Source organism: Rattus norvegicus, chromosome 13, assembly GCF_021556685.1.
Source record: "Rattus norvegicus strain SHRSP/BbbUtx chromosome 13, alternate assembly SHRSP_T2T, whole genome shotgun sequence".
Classification (NCBI taxonomy): Eukaryota; Metazoa; Chordata; class Mammalia; order Rodentia; family Muridae; genus Rattus; species Rattus norvegicus.
In genome coordinates this window covers 88,288,556-88,304,298 of record NC_141546.1, presented here as the reverse complement: position 1 = coordinate 88,304,298, position 15,743 = coordinate 88,288,556, and positions in this window count along the sequence as shown.

Genomic DNA, 15,743 nt, shown 5'->3' with positions numbered 1-15,743 from the left:
AAGCAACTCTATTAGACTAAGTTATGATGATAGGACTACATTTCTTTATATGTATATATTTATTTAGCTTTATTTTATGTGGATAGGTATTCTGTCCGTATGTTTGTGCTTCATGTTCACGCAGTGCCTGCAGAATACAGAAGAAGGCATTGGATCGCTTGAAACTGGGGAAACAGACAGTTGAGAGCTGAAGATGTACGCTGAGAATGGAGCTCAGGTCCTCTGCAAGAACAACCAGTGTTCTTAACCACTGAGCCGTCTCTCTAGCGCTACCTAACTTTTGTATGGGCTGCATTGCAGAGGTCCTGAAGCTGCCACAGTCTGACTGTTTGATTTTCTAGCATTCCTTTGAAATCCAGACAGAAGATGTAGCTCTTGTGTTCTGCATGTATAGAGAACCAGCATCAAATGCATAGTGCCAAGGTTATGCAGTAGCTACACACTCTTGGACTGTGGCTTCAGGAATCTCTGAGTGCCTGGATAGTTAATCTCAAGAAAAATCTTCTCTGGGGGTGCGTTTCAACTGTCTTCTCAAAGCAAACAATCAAAAACCTTCAAATGATCTAAAACTTTTGGACTATTAATCCTGCAATGGGCTGGGTAAGTCAATACCTAACAATGCCCATGTTGGTTTTCCTAGTAGCCTGACACAACCTACTTGCTCATTTAAAAGTACTTATTTTTTTTAACAGCCACTCTTTTCTTGATTCCAACTCTCCATGTGTTTCTATTCTGTCCAAATCTTTTAGATTTACAAGGATTTGTTTGTTTTACTTTGTTTAATTTTTGTTCCTGATTTTCACTTTATAGTGAAAAATATATCTGAAAAAAAAAGGCAGCCAGCAACATAGATGTCATAGTCTGAAAACCACGCTGTCCTCAGATTTTATCTATGAAATTAATCCCCAACAGTTCAGTTTTAAGGGTCAGGGCACAGACAAACTATAGAGAAATAATTTACAGAATATAGCATGAGTGGGCTCTGGTCCAGTTCTCTACAAAACACTCATTTCCACATGAAATCTGTGGGCCTAGTCACTACTGTCCAGATTTTATCAGCATAAGGGCTCCTTTAAATTTTTGTTTTATTAACAAATTATGTGTGTACATATGCCTGCAGATGCCACAGTGCCAGATATACTTACAATAGAAATTTCTTTATTGTTTACCAGATGCCCAACTTTAACTAGTCAGTCTATATTTTATCCAGGAGACTTAATTAAGGGGCGCATACAGCATGTAACTATAATAACTAAAGAATAAAAAGACATGGATTCAAGAGGGAGGTAGGGGTATACGGAAGGTACCGGAGGCCAGAGAAGGAAGGAAAACTGATATAACTATATTTTAATTTAAAAAATTAAAAATAACCAGGAACATAGTGCTTGTTTGTTCAACTCCAAGCAAGGCTAGTTTTAAAGATTTTATGACTTTATTTCATTTTATTTTTTGTGATTCCACACAATGTATTTTGGTAACAGCCTTTCCCCTCCCCCAACTCCTCCCAGATCATCCCTTACTCCCACCCAACTTCATGTCCTTTCTCTCTTAACAACAAATAAATAAATAAATAAATAAACAAATACATAAAACACCCAAGATATTAAGGTCACATTACAAACCATAAATATAAACCATAGTTGTGTTAATTTTGAAAAGTTGTATTTGTGTAATTTTGAAAAGTTGAAACATTGCTTCAAAAGGTCAAATGATCAGTGTGTCAGAGGTAACACACCTAATCTTCCATTTAAACTGCTCTGATCAACTATAAGTATAAAATGTCTAGTTCTTTGGAAAGTTGCTCGTATCAAACGATGTTTTGCTGGGGCACACAGGTGAGAGGATGTCTTCCTAGAGCAAACAAGTGTAAGGCTGTTTTCCTGAAGCAGACACAGGTGAAAGGATTTTTGGATATAGCAGACATGTGAAAGGACGCTTGATGAAGGAGTATAAATATGACCCCACAAACAGCAGGAGATGAACACTGAGCCCTGGCTTAGTTTGCTCCTCCTTGCTATTCTTCACTAAAGACACACATGTATTGATTTGCCTTACATAATGTTATTGAGCTCAACTTCTGATAACTTTGACATTGACAGAAACTCACCCGAGAACTGCTCAGGTCATTCCTGAGGCATCTTGCAGCTACTTGCCTCAAGCCAGTTGGCGAGCCTGGAGGTTTCTTCAGGATGAAACTACAGCTGCCTGGTGCTTGCTGAAAGGACTGGACTGTAGCTGCAGGCTCAGCCTGGTGTTTGATGCCTAGAGGTCTGCAGCTGCTGAGTCGTATTTGATGGTTGCTAAGGGACTGAACTGCTGCCCAAGAAGATCAAGCTCACCCCCAAAGAACTATTGCTGAACAGGTCCACGTCCCCCATGTCCTAATAACTTTTCTCTTCCACAATGACTGCTGGTGGTGGGCCAGAGGAGAGGTCAAACCCTTATTAAAAGTGGGTTGCAAAGAATTTATGCCTACGATCAACTTAATAATTTAATCATTTGATAACTAACTTTAGACAATTTTATGATAAAGCATAAGATGCTGCTGCTTCTCCAATAATTTTATTAATTTACCTCTAGTTCATGAAATTTATATTTTGCATGGAAATTTCTTGCATCAGTTTGATGTAAGCTACGAATGCAATAGACACCCAAATCCTGTGTACATTTAATTGTACAACTGCTCTCCCCTTATATTCAGTGAAGGAAGTAAGCACATTCACCTTTGATTTGTTAGTGAAACACGCCTACAAATTGTCATGACCCGAACATCTTATGCAATATGATTAGTATGGATATGAAATGGCAGAAATATATCATGAGACAGGACTATATCTTCAATCTCAAGCAAATGTATGTGATTTCCTAAGAGAGAGAGAGAGAGAGAGAGAGAGAGAGAGAGAGAGAGAGAGAGAGAGAGAGAAATTCTAAGGATTGCACTCAGAAGAGAAAAAGAAATGATGCAGAATTAAAGAACTTGTTCTGTCCTCTCATCTGGGCCACAAATTTTAAACATTGTTTCCAAATAAGGTTTGCATCCAAGTGAACAACCGTGAATGATCCATGTAGAACCAAACTGCTTGTGAATTTTTAGACAACAGTGATTTTGCTCATAAATAAATGATACCAGGCTGAACGAAGAAGACTTCTTTAGCCATCTGACTGGAATAGTGAGTATCTACAGATTGGGACTTGGCAGAACAGGAAACTCGATCTTCCCTTTCATTTATTCACTTTATTGTGCTGTATTTCCAGTTAATTAAATTTATAGTTACACATCCCATGTTGAAAACAGTAGAAAGAGGATTATAAAGTCATTTTATATTTTCTGAAAAAGACTGACAGGCTATCAGTCATAAAGGAAAAGAGTCTATGATGCTAATTACCATGGAAATTAACTATAGAATGTGTCCTAGGGGCTAGTTTTCCTAAGCACAAATGCACAGACAAGACTGGCAACTCCAAAAAAGGAGAAAGAGCTGAACATCAAGAGTGGTCCAGTGCTCTCTAGTGCTCTTTAACGTGTACACATACATAGTCTAGACATAGTCATTCACCTGTCAGAAGAGAAGATGATGATGTATGAGGTTGCGGTACCTTGATGGAGCCATCAATGTGTTAATCGTTCACTTATCTCTCTAATAAGTACTTATTGGAGATTTAAACACCCCCTGCATTGTGGTAAGCTCCAGGTTAAAAAAAAGTTGATCGAATATTTGTAAACATTCAATTCAATCGAGTATATGATGAGAAGCCAGATGAAAAAATATGCTATTTTCTTACATTGTGATTCATGCTTTGATTAGTTAAGGCTGAAGCACCATGAGAACAGAAAATAACTGATGGCATGAATTTTAATACACTACGCACACATGTCCACAAGGAACAGAGATGACTATTTTGTATATCTTTACAAGAGCTCTTTTGCTGCAAGACACAGACAAGTGTCTACCTCATCCTTATAGGACACCATTCAGAAACCAAAGTATGACCTTACCAAAATCAAGTTTGGGTAACCTATGGGGTTTTTGCATACTTGGAAAGCCCGTGTTAGATGATACAGGATCATGAGTAGCCCAAAGTAGCTGTACCACTGAAAGCATCACCCAAGCATGGATGCTAGATTCCCACAGCGACACAGTTCAGTTTGCCTTGTGAAACCATGAGGCGATGTTCAGTTAGGGCAGAATTCTATACAATTACCTGGAAGGTACAGGGGGGGGAGTGGTTGAGATATTGGTGATGTTACAACAACACTCTCTGTACACCCCTTAAATGCAAGTGTAATGTACACCCCTTTAATGAAGAAATGTCCACAGTCAACAAAGGATAAATATAAATTTGAATGGCCATGTTACTAATCTGAGTTATTCTGAGCTTTGTTGGAGCCTTAGGCACAGCTAACTCTATTGAGCTCATCTTTATAAATTGGGGCCTATGTGATAGGGACAGGGACTCTTGACCATGGAGACCACACTAATATTTTTAAATATACAACCATTTTTACTCATTCTTTGAGAATTCCAAAGATGTATACAATATATTTCTCTCATATTTATTTCCCACTGCACCCTTCAGCTCTTCTTGTATTTTATCCCTAAGTCCCTTTCTGAACTTTATGCCACCAATTTTCTTATTTTTTTACGATACTCTTAAGTGTTGTTCATATACACATGGGTGTGAGGTCATCCATAATAACAGGAACAACTTACCAGCACTATATCTCTAAAGGGATCCAGCTGTCTATCTCCTAGGATCCGTCATTAGCATCTTAACTGTGGTGGGATTTCATGCAACTCTCCCTCACGTTTGTTGGACTATTGACTGAATTGACATCATGCAGATATTCCACAGATAATCACAGTTAATGTGAGTTTGTGAGTGCAATATTCCTGCCATGTCTAGGAGATAACTTCATCCCCATCCTCCCCAACAGTTGGTTCTTACATCTTTCCGACCCCCCATTTAACATGTTCTCTGAGTCTTCCAGGGAAGGAAAATGATATAGATGCCGCATTTATGGCTGAACACTTGCTATCAGAACTGTAATCTGTTATGGATCTCATTAACTTTTATATGTTGGGCAAAGATACACTTAAGCTCCAATGTTCATCTATTGGACCATCCTTTGTCCTTTGCCCACCTGAAAACTGATGTGCTCCATACACTTGGTCCCTCTCCATCTTGATGCCCTCTTCAGTCTGGGTTGTGTGACATTGTCAAATCCTGGTGATGCTAAAGAGGACTTCACCAGGTGTTGTCAAGGAGCATACAAGGGCTCATTGGCCTATCTACTCTTCAGAGACTATGGTGACTACAAATTTGGTAGTCAAGAGAACTTACTGGTCTCAATAGCTAAATGCACCACCTACTTGTGTTTCATCTCGTCACTCTGACTTAGTTCCTGGTTCCTATCTGTCATGTCTTGTTCATTCTGTTTTTCTCAGTCCTTCAGTGTCTTTCTCTCCACATCATGCTCCTCAGTGCATATGACCACCTTGTCCCTTGTCATTTCTGGGTCCTTTTCATTGTTGCTGCTCTTTACCTGCTACTGATTAACAGGTTAGTTATAAGGTTCCCACAAACTATTCTGTGGTGCCACTCTCTCTCAAATGAAGCCATCTGGATTGGTGGTCACTAAATTAGTTTTCTATGTTAATGTCTCTGCTTTGTTGCTACTTTAGGACTTTTTGGTAAAACCTGAGTAGGAAACTGGAACGAAATCTTCTTCCATACATGTCTTTCATGCTCATATCAACCGTACACACTTTCATTATTCTGCTTTTAACTCCTTTTTTCCTTCAGCTTTCAGATCTGTCCCTACCTCCCACTGCTTTTTTTCCTTTCATCTGTACCAGCTTTGAGACAGAGACACAGAAGGCAAGACAGCACACAGTTCTGTATGTGCTGAACTGTCACCCTGGCAAGTCAGAGAGGAGAATGAAGGACTCATCCACTAGGCAGCCAGAGTTCACTGCTCTTGGGCACCACCACAGTGCCATATTGTTCTCTTGAGGGTCTGTACTCCTCATTGCCAAGGCACACTTGGATGTTATACCCACAGTGGACCTCTGAACACATGGAATCCAACATTCCATTTCATAGAAACACTGTTTTGAAAACATAAACATGAAATCATTTACTTAAAATGTTAGTATTGTGGTCCTGTTCTTATAAGGCAGCTTGTAGAACAATTACACAGTAGTTTAATCACTCTCCATTAATTAAATAGCCCATCTGGGTTAATAAACACAAATACCACAAATATTGAATTTTAAAATTTACCCCAAATTGCTTGCACACTCCAGTAACCTATACTCCTCTACTTGCCTCCGGCATGGCATAAACCTATAATTTCAATGTCTCCTTGTGTATTGGAATGTGGTAGCTCATGCTTGGTTTTTATTATTTTTTTTATTTAAAACAATTTCAAACAAATATATTGTGATCACATTTCCCTCCCCTAAGTCCTTTCAGATTTCCCCCTTCCTATCCACTCAACTTTTAGTTCTTTCTCAAACAAACAAAACCAGTGTAACAAAGATCTCCCAAAATCAAAAATACAGAATAAAGCAACACTCAAATAGAAACAACACACACACACACACACACACACACACACACACACACTCACACACACCCCCCACAAAATTAACCAAATAAAACCATGCACAAAACCACTTGTGGAGTCCATAATATGTTGGTTAACTATGCCTGAAAATGAGGCCTGTTCTGGAGTGGTTGATATAGCCAGTTTTAATCTATTGGCTAAGAAAACAGATTTTCTCTCTCCTAGCAGGTAAAAATGACATTTCAGTTGTTAGAACATTTAAAATAGGTTTTCTTTCTTTCTTACCTTTTTTTCTTTCCCTTTCCTTTCTTTCTTTCTTTCTCTCTTTCTTCCTTTCTTCCTTTTCTTCCTTTCTTTTTCATTCACTTTTTAAGCTATAAGAAAATAAAATATATTAAAATAAAACAAAAACCATCACAATGTGAAGTAGGACAAGATGAACCAACAGAAGGAGAAGATCCTAAGAGAACCCACAAAATCAGAGACCCACTAATTTACACAGTTAGTAGTAGTCCCAAAAACTGGAAGCCATAATATATACCAGAGGATCTGGTGCAGATCAGGCCAGGTCCTGTGCATGCTGTGTCAGTCTCTGTGAGTGCTCATGAGTTTTGCTCATGTTGATCAAGAAGGCCTTGTTTTCTTGCTGTCTTCCACCTCCTCTGGCCTTACACTCTGTCTCCTCCTCCGTGGCGTTCTCTAATTTCTGTGGAGATTTGATGGAGACATCTATTTGGGGCTGAGTGTCCCAAGGTCTCTTACTCTCTGTAGAGTGCTGGCTGTGAGTCTCTGTCATCAGGAGTCATTCTATCACTACATATTTATCTGTCTGTCTGTCTATCTATCTATCTATCTATCTATCTATCTATCTATCTATCTATCTATCTATCATCTATCTATCTATGGCCACTGGCATTTGCTTTTACCTCAGGTCCCTGGGCTATTTAATCTCTGTTTCTCAGTCACCCTAGCCATGTTAGATATGGGTCCCATCCCATCAAAATGGGCCTTAAGTCATCTCAGTTGGTTGGTTACTCCTGCAAGCCTTGTGCTGTCATTGCCCTAGCATATCTTATAGGGAGTACATCATTATAGATAAAGGGTTTGAGAGAGGAGAGAACAGAGAACAGCCATCAGCTTCTTGTTTTGTCGTACGTCCTCTTACTGTATATTCTTCCCCCTTTGTAAGTTAAGGTGAAGGAGTAGTGGGGTTTCCCTTGTGTTGGTTGTCATAGTTACTCTAACAGTGATCGCATTTCCTTGCTTACCCATCGTTCACATGTTGTTTTGTAGATGTTCCCTTTTAGTTTCTTCATTTGCATTTCTGTCTTGTCCGTCTCCTTATTTCTAAGAATGATCTAGCCATCTGAGACTCCATCATTTCACTCCCCTCTCAGTGCAGGAAGCCTGTTCCACAGCCTCTCGCTGGTATAGTCCTTGTCAACCACACATTGTCTCTCCTAGGATAAATAGCTCTGAGGCTTGAGATTTCATATCTCACACAGACACACACACACACACACACACACACAGAGAGAGAGAGAGAGAGAGAGAGAGAGAGAGAGAGATACAGAGAGAGAGAGAGAGAGAGAGAGAGAGAGAGAGAGAGAGAGAGAGAGAGAGAGAGAGAGACTATGGAAGAACTAAGTAAATACCACATGAATTTGGACTGCATGTGTCAACTCTGTGTGCCCTTTTGGGGGAATCTATCACTCTTGACACTCTCCTACAAATTCTAGTAGTATTGAATCCTCTGGTGATACAATGCTTGGTAAATACAGCAAAATTTAGACATGAGATTCCAACTTACAGAAGATGGAATGGTTCAATAACCCCAGCTTTTGTAGCAAACATGTTAAAAACAATACAACACACTAAACACCTTCCTATTCCCACACATAGAATCCTGGCCATCCAGACCTTTAAACTTCAATATTGACTCTGTAAGTCATGCGATCTAAACTTCTATGTCTTATGAAAGCCACGGGTGCTAGCAGAGCTCATAGGACTCCTGTGAATCTCAAGTGGGAAAAGCACGGCAGCTGACACACAGTAAATATTCAATAAGTGCTATGAATTAATTATGGCTGCTCGATAATTATTATTTTTACTAAAATATGTTTAAATGTTTTCATGATGATTTCTGCCTACCGAGATTAATATTTTTAAAAAAGCAGTACATTTAGAAAGTAAAAAAACAAGCCCTTCTGTGAATCTTTGTCCCTATATAGTACTCAGTGTATTGCTAAGCACATAGCAGCTGCTTAATGAAGGTTTTAAAGAGCTGCAGTATTGCTGTGACCCAATGCATGTTTATGAAATTCAGGTTAGTTCTTATTTTATTAGCAAGACAAAGGATAATAATACAAGGTGGAAAGCTCACACACAGTTTTTCATTGTATGATAATATATTATACCACCAAGAAAGAATTGCTGAACACAAGCCTTCCTTATACAGTGGAGAACACTAAGTATAGAGTCCCTGAACAATGGGTATTCACTCCAAGGTTTATTTTTTGGTCAAGTTTTGACAATAACTTGACGTGAGAATAATTCACATATTTTCCCTCTGGATCTATGTCTTTTTATCTTGTCTTTTTCTCTCTTATCAACCACTGGGAATGATAAATCTTTGCATGTATTGTTGGTTTTATTTAGCATTTAACTTAGATGTTCAATTATTTGGTTGAAATTAAAATGTTAATGTTAATTGGTTGAAATTAAAATGTGAATGGTCTAATGATGGGTTTTGCACGATTTGAGATCTTTTTCTTACGGAAGTATTCTTTGCAGAGTGTTTTTGCAAGATGCAAAAATAATTTAAAAAATCGTATGCAGAGTACTATGTCAAAAACAACTGTATTTTAATCAGATGGTGAAAACTATTTTTCTTTTCATTTGCAGGATTTAACTCCTCAAGTGTTTACCCACCTCTTCAGCTTACTGGACCTAATTTATAAGCTAAGAGATGCCATCTAAATCTTTTCAACTGAGAACTCACCTTGTTCCTGCATCCTCCAACCCCTCAGCCTACTGGAAAGCTTCTCTGACTTTATCTGTCGAGTTCCTTCTTTCTCCTGTCCTGTTCTCTGTAGCCCACTTCAGCTTGGCTTCCACACGCACCCCTCCACAGAGACCACCATCATTCATTCCCAGAGACCTCCACAGCGGCAGGCCCAGTGTTGTTTATCTTCGCATATTACTTCATCTTTCAATAAGATTCAGAAAGGAACCATTTCCCTAGAAGTGTGCTCTCTCTCCAGCTCTGGTGAGGACGCTCTTATCTTATGAGCTGTTTCCTCTAATAGCTTCTCTGGACCTGTCCCCTGCTCCACTCTTGAGATGTTGGCCTTCCTCAGTGCTCCATCCTGGGATTTGCTTTGTCTTTACTCTTTCTCTCATTTTATATTTTAGCCAACTTTATCTTATGCCAGTGATTTAAATGTACATTTCTAGTCAAAACATGTATTCCTTCAAAACTTTCTAAACTATTTCTCATTAGCAATGTATAAAAAGAGCACGACATTCTTTAAATCAGATCACTTGATTTTTTTTCCCCGAAACTGATACTTTTCTAAGCTGTAGTCCTTCCCCAGGCTTCACAAATGCATGATGTCACCACTCACAGAGTTATGAAAGGTAGAAAACCAGGAACTATCTTTTATGCTTTCTTTATCTTCCAATCTGCCAGTAAATCCTCTTAATGCTCACCTTGGACCCATGAACCCTTTATTACCATCTCTCTAGGACAACTTATTATCATATTTTATTGTCAATTAAATCATATTTTAACAATCTCCTAAGACACTGGAAATCTATAACACATCTGACTGCTGAAATATCTGTGTGCGTATCTATTTCAATATCTATGCATATAAATGTGGGCATACATTAATTATGTATATACATGTATAATATCTATATGTATTCAAAAGCCCTCCAAATGTCTTAATAGAGGGAATACATATTTATACAGGCCACACACATGTCTATCTACATGTGTGTAACTTCCCCTGCTGTGAACAGCTTGTCATGACCATTCTAAGAAATTTTGAGTCTTTGCCTTGTTCTCCGACACCCACAATCCATCCCCACTCACAGTTCCATCTCATTTTGTGCTTTTGCCTCTCTGCTCACCAAGTTTACATCTTACTGTTCTCTTAATTCCTGGATCACAACGGTCTTTCTTGTTGTGGAGACTTTGAATTCCCCGCTGTTTGAAATTTTCTCATCTCAGCTTTTGGCGTGCGCATCTTATCTCACTGTTTAATGCTGTTCCCATTGAAAGGCTCCCCCTTTAAAATAAAAGGAAAGCACAGGGACATCATTTACTTTTGGAAAACTTCAATGGAAATGAAGTAGTTCCACATTAGCTGCTTTCGTTGTCTCAGTTAACAGAAGACTCATCACAGATGGAAATGATCTTGTCCTTTTACTTTTGGTATCAGCAGTCAATAAAGATGTTTGACACATAGAAATATATAGATAGATATAGATATAGCTATAGCTATAGCTATAGCTATAGCTATAGATATAGATATAGATATAGATATAGATATAGATATAGCTATAGATATAGATATAGATATAGATATAGATATAGATATAGATATAGATATAGATATAGATATAGATATAGATAGATATATGCATGATTAACTTTATTCTTCTTGTGAAACTAAATGTTGTGCCGGGTTGAATGGCAGAAGGATCAGGATAAAAGCTGAGCCTTTATTTAATTCATTTCTTTCTTTAGTTAAGATAGTTGAAGCTCAAGAATTTTCCATTTGGAAAAAAAAATGTGGTGTACAACATGGTGTTACTGAACTTCACAGCTCAACTTCTGCTTTTTATTAGATTAAACCACATAATTTATGAAAAAGCTATGTTCAGGTCCTAACTTTAATGAGGCAGACCTTGATAATTATAGGTAGTCTCCTTATTTTACATATCAGTATCATGACATTACTGAGATATTTAGTAAATTAGTAGTATGAATCCAATATGAAAATTAAGAAGACAATTTTGCATTTTATTTTGACTAGCATGCATTGCTTCTAATTAGTTATTGGCCCTTAAGTCGTATGGAAATAGGATTTTCAACATGTATTTTTCTAAAATATGACTTTTTATTAGCAATGGTAAAGAGTACTGTTTTATGTTTGGAGATTCTTAATGGCGGGTTTTGTCTTTTTATCTGAGCATTCTAAGTGCTCCTTCAGAGGTACGATAAGGCAACTGGAATGAATTATAATTAAAAAATGAGAATGCAGAATGGTGACTTATTAACTAATCATGTAAGTAATCTGTAATATTTATACTTTATGCCTTTATTTTGTCGTCAGTGAAAATATGCATGTACTATCATTTTAAATGTGTTTCTATCCTAGGTCCCTGGGCTATCTAGCCTCTAGATCTTAGCTCTCTGGGCTGTGTCAGGGTTGGGTTCCCTTTTGTGGCATGGGTCTCAAGATGGACCAGTCATTGTTCGGTCCATCCCACAATTTCTGCAGCATCTTTACCCTTACACATCTTGCAGGCAGGATAAATTGTTGGTCAAAGGTCTTGTGGCTGGGTTGATGTCCCAGTTCCTCTACTGGAGTCTTATCTGATTATAGGAGGTTGCCTGTTCAGTCTCTGTATCTCCCATTACTAGGCGTCTTAGTTAAGGTCACTTTCACACATTCATCAGACTTTCCATTGCATTAGGGTTCTGGTTTGTCCCAGAGATGCCCCAAAATAGGACTAGAGAGAGAGGTGGGGGAAAGTGTAAAAGTCAATGAAATAGTTTCTAAAGATATTCTGCTATACTCACAGATTGGTGTCTAGTCCAGCTGTTAAATGAGAGGCTTCACCCAGCAACTGATAGAAACAGACGCAAAGACCCACAACCAAACATTAGACGAGGGTAGAGGGATCCTGTGCAAGAGGCGGAGGAAGATTGTAGGAGCCCGAAGAGTCAAAGACACCACAAGAAAACCCACAGAATCTGCAAACCTGGGCATAGAGGGACTCAGAGAGACTGAGCCACACAACCAGAGACCGTGTACGGCACTGACCTAGGCTGTAGATACGGTACAGTTGTGTTGCTTGATCTCTTTGTGGGACTCCTAACAGTGGGAACAGGGACTATCTCTCACTCTGTCGCCTGGTTTTAACCCTTTTTTCCTGCTGGGTTGTCTTGTCCAACCTTATTATGAGAGGTGCCCGGTCTTACTACAACTTGAAAAGTCATGGTTGATTGATATCCACGAGAAGCCTGACCTTTTCTGAAAAGTAAGGAGAAGGGCTTGATGGGGGAGGAGAGAAGGGGGTGGAGAGGAAGGGACTGGGAGGAAAGGAGGGAAGAGGAAACTGGGGTTGGGATGTAAAAAATTAAGTAAATAAATAATCTAAAACAAAACAAAAAACTGGCAAATCATGCATGTAAGAAACATTGGCTTAACGATCTGGCCAAGGAGAGTTCCTGGATATTGTGACAATGACTTTAATTTTAGTAGTTTAGCATTACAATGTTCCACTCACATGTGAGATGCTAAGTTTTCTTTTGGGGCGAGATCCTTGAGATTTTCCTTGAACTTCTACTATCTGTGGGTCTTAATAGTCTGGGATGAGGAAAGCACAAAGCAGTGAGGAATCCCACTGGGCTAGATTGTGTTCAGAGTGTCGTTTAGCTTTCTGGGCCCATTTTCCTTCCGTAAAGTCAGACCAGTGACTTCCATTCCCAATAGGCCCTGTTTGCTCTCATGCACATCATAACACCCTGTGCTGATCTGATATGACATCTACAGATCAGAAACTGCCAAATAGGTAGTTACAGTAAGGTTAATGAGGGTCAGGGCCTCCTGTCTTCTCACTTACAGGACATCTCCAAGGCAGTAAATAAATCTTGTATTTTTATAAATTTTAAGATATCTGTGGTACAGCCAACCATAGGACTGAGCCTGGGGACCCTAATGGAAGAGCTAGAGGAAGGACAGAAGGAGATGAAGGGGATTGCAACCCAATACAAAGAACAATATCAACTAACTGGACCACCCAGAGCTCCCAGGGACTAAAGCACCAACCAGAGTACACATGGAGGGAGCCATGGCTCTAGATACATATGTGTCTGAGGACAGCCTTATCTGACATCAATGGGAAGGGAGGGAGACTTGGTGCCCCAGCATAGGAGGATGCTAAAAGGGTGAGGCGGGAGTGGGTTAGTGGGTGGAGGAGCACCCTCATAGAGGCAAAGGGGAGGAGGGAGAGAGAGCATGGGATGAGAGTGTGTAGAGAGATAACCAGGAAGGGAGATATCATTCGAAATGTAAAAAAATAAAATGATTAATAAAAAAGAGTAAAAACAAAGATATCTGTGGTAGTAAAGTTTTTGTTCCTATTTTGAAAATGTCTTGGTACTCTTGACTGAAAAATATAACATTTTTACTTCGTTCACAGTTTGTGAGGTTTTAGTCCATTTTACCTCTTGCCTCTGAGTCTGTGACAAGCAGAACATCCCAGCAAGTGTGCCGACCAGATCTACTTGCCTCGTGGTAGAGAGGAGAACGTTAGCTGAGGGGTGCTTAGCTAGGCATTCGTACAACAGTTGGCTCTAGTAGTTCTCACAGGTAGTGATCTACTCCAGTCCGTCCTAGTGTAGGTGTGAGACTCTTCCCCCCAAAGCTGGCTCTCCTGCCTTTCCAGCACAGCGATGGAAGGCTACCCAACACTCTGCAGAGTAATGCATGTGCCAATGCAGGGCACTGCAAATCCGTGGGCAGAGATGGACAGACAAGAATGAAATATCTAACCTGAGAAGCTATTTAGAAAAAACTGTAAGTTTCAGATATGTCTAGTTTCACTAGCAGAAGACTTGAGTTCTTTCAACCTAATGAAAATACAAGTTTGCCCCCATGAAAAGTAGTCAATAATTACAGAATAGAAAATTGTAAATACATCCCAATGTTTTAGCTTTCGTGATGGGATTCAAGCACCCAGAAGCATTAGAACGCCTGCGTGTGCGAGCCCAAGCCCGCAGCTCTACAAACACTAATATCACATGTTGAAATTGCATCTGCCATGCACTCCAGCCACAATAATGGAAAATAAACACTGATCAATGATGCTAGAGGAATGAATTATACTTGTAGATTTTCCTGCTAAAGTGATATTAGAAAATTATTCTCCAATAAAGAGAAGATCAAATATGAAGTAAAAACTTGCAGAAAAAGAAAAATATCATAGAAGAGTGAGTATGAGCAACAAATTAATCTGTGAATTTCGTGTTTGTGTTACCAGGTCTTGCTCTTTGTAGTGTGTTGAGGTTTATTTACTTGTTTCAAATAAGTTGTCATCAAAATACCTAATATTGTATTCATTATTTTCTATTTACTCATTGTTTTTAGGAAGAGATCCCCGAATTACATGAATCCCAGAGTCCTAAAGCTGGATCTACCTCAGTGTAATATCTACACAGAGATACATTTTTAAGCCAGAACGACTCAGAATTTTAAGATGAGAAAGTAATAAGATCTGAACATTTATAAGGAAGTGGGAGCAGGGCGATTAAGTAAAAACCACACAGTCCACCATGAGCAGGCACATGGACGCCGACCGTTGTAGCTGCTGCTGATCTCATTCTTTGGAAACTGAAGATGGAAGGATATGGTTCCAAGAAAGGGAAACAGCATTCCTCCTTCGATATTCATGGCGGCTGCTTTTCCCTAAAATCCGGTAGATATGAGAAAATGCAAAAGCTGTTTTTGCATTTATTTGCCAAAGTCAAGATAAAAAAAATTATAAAATTCAAAACGATGTCCAGAAGCCTTGGTGCCTTGGGTGTTTGGCTGCCTACTCTTCCCACAAATATCTTTCTCAAACTTGTTACTGAGACGAGCAATCACCAACACACACACACACACACACACACACACACACACACACACACACACACACACACACACATTTCCCAAGGCTTCCTGTAGATCTTTTTCCCTTCTCTTTTATTTTGTTATTCTTGATATTCTGTATGCGAGTACATGAGTATGCTGTGTGTGCATTTGTGTGCTGCACACAACTCTTTTGTGTGTATGTGTGTATACGTGTGTGTGCGTGCACACGTGCGCCTGTTACAGAGAAACCAGAGGTCAGTATTCAGTTTTTTCTTCAATAATGATCTCCTTATTTTTGG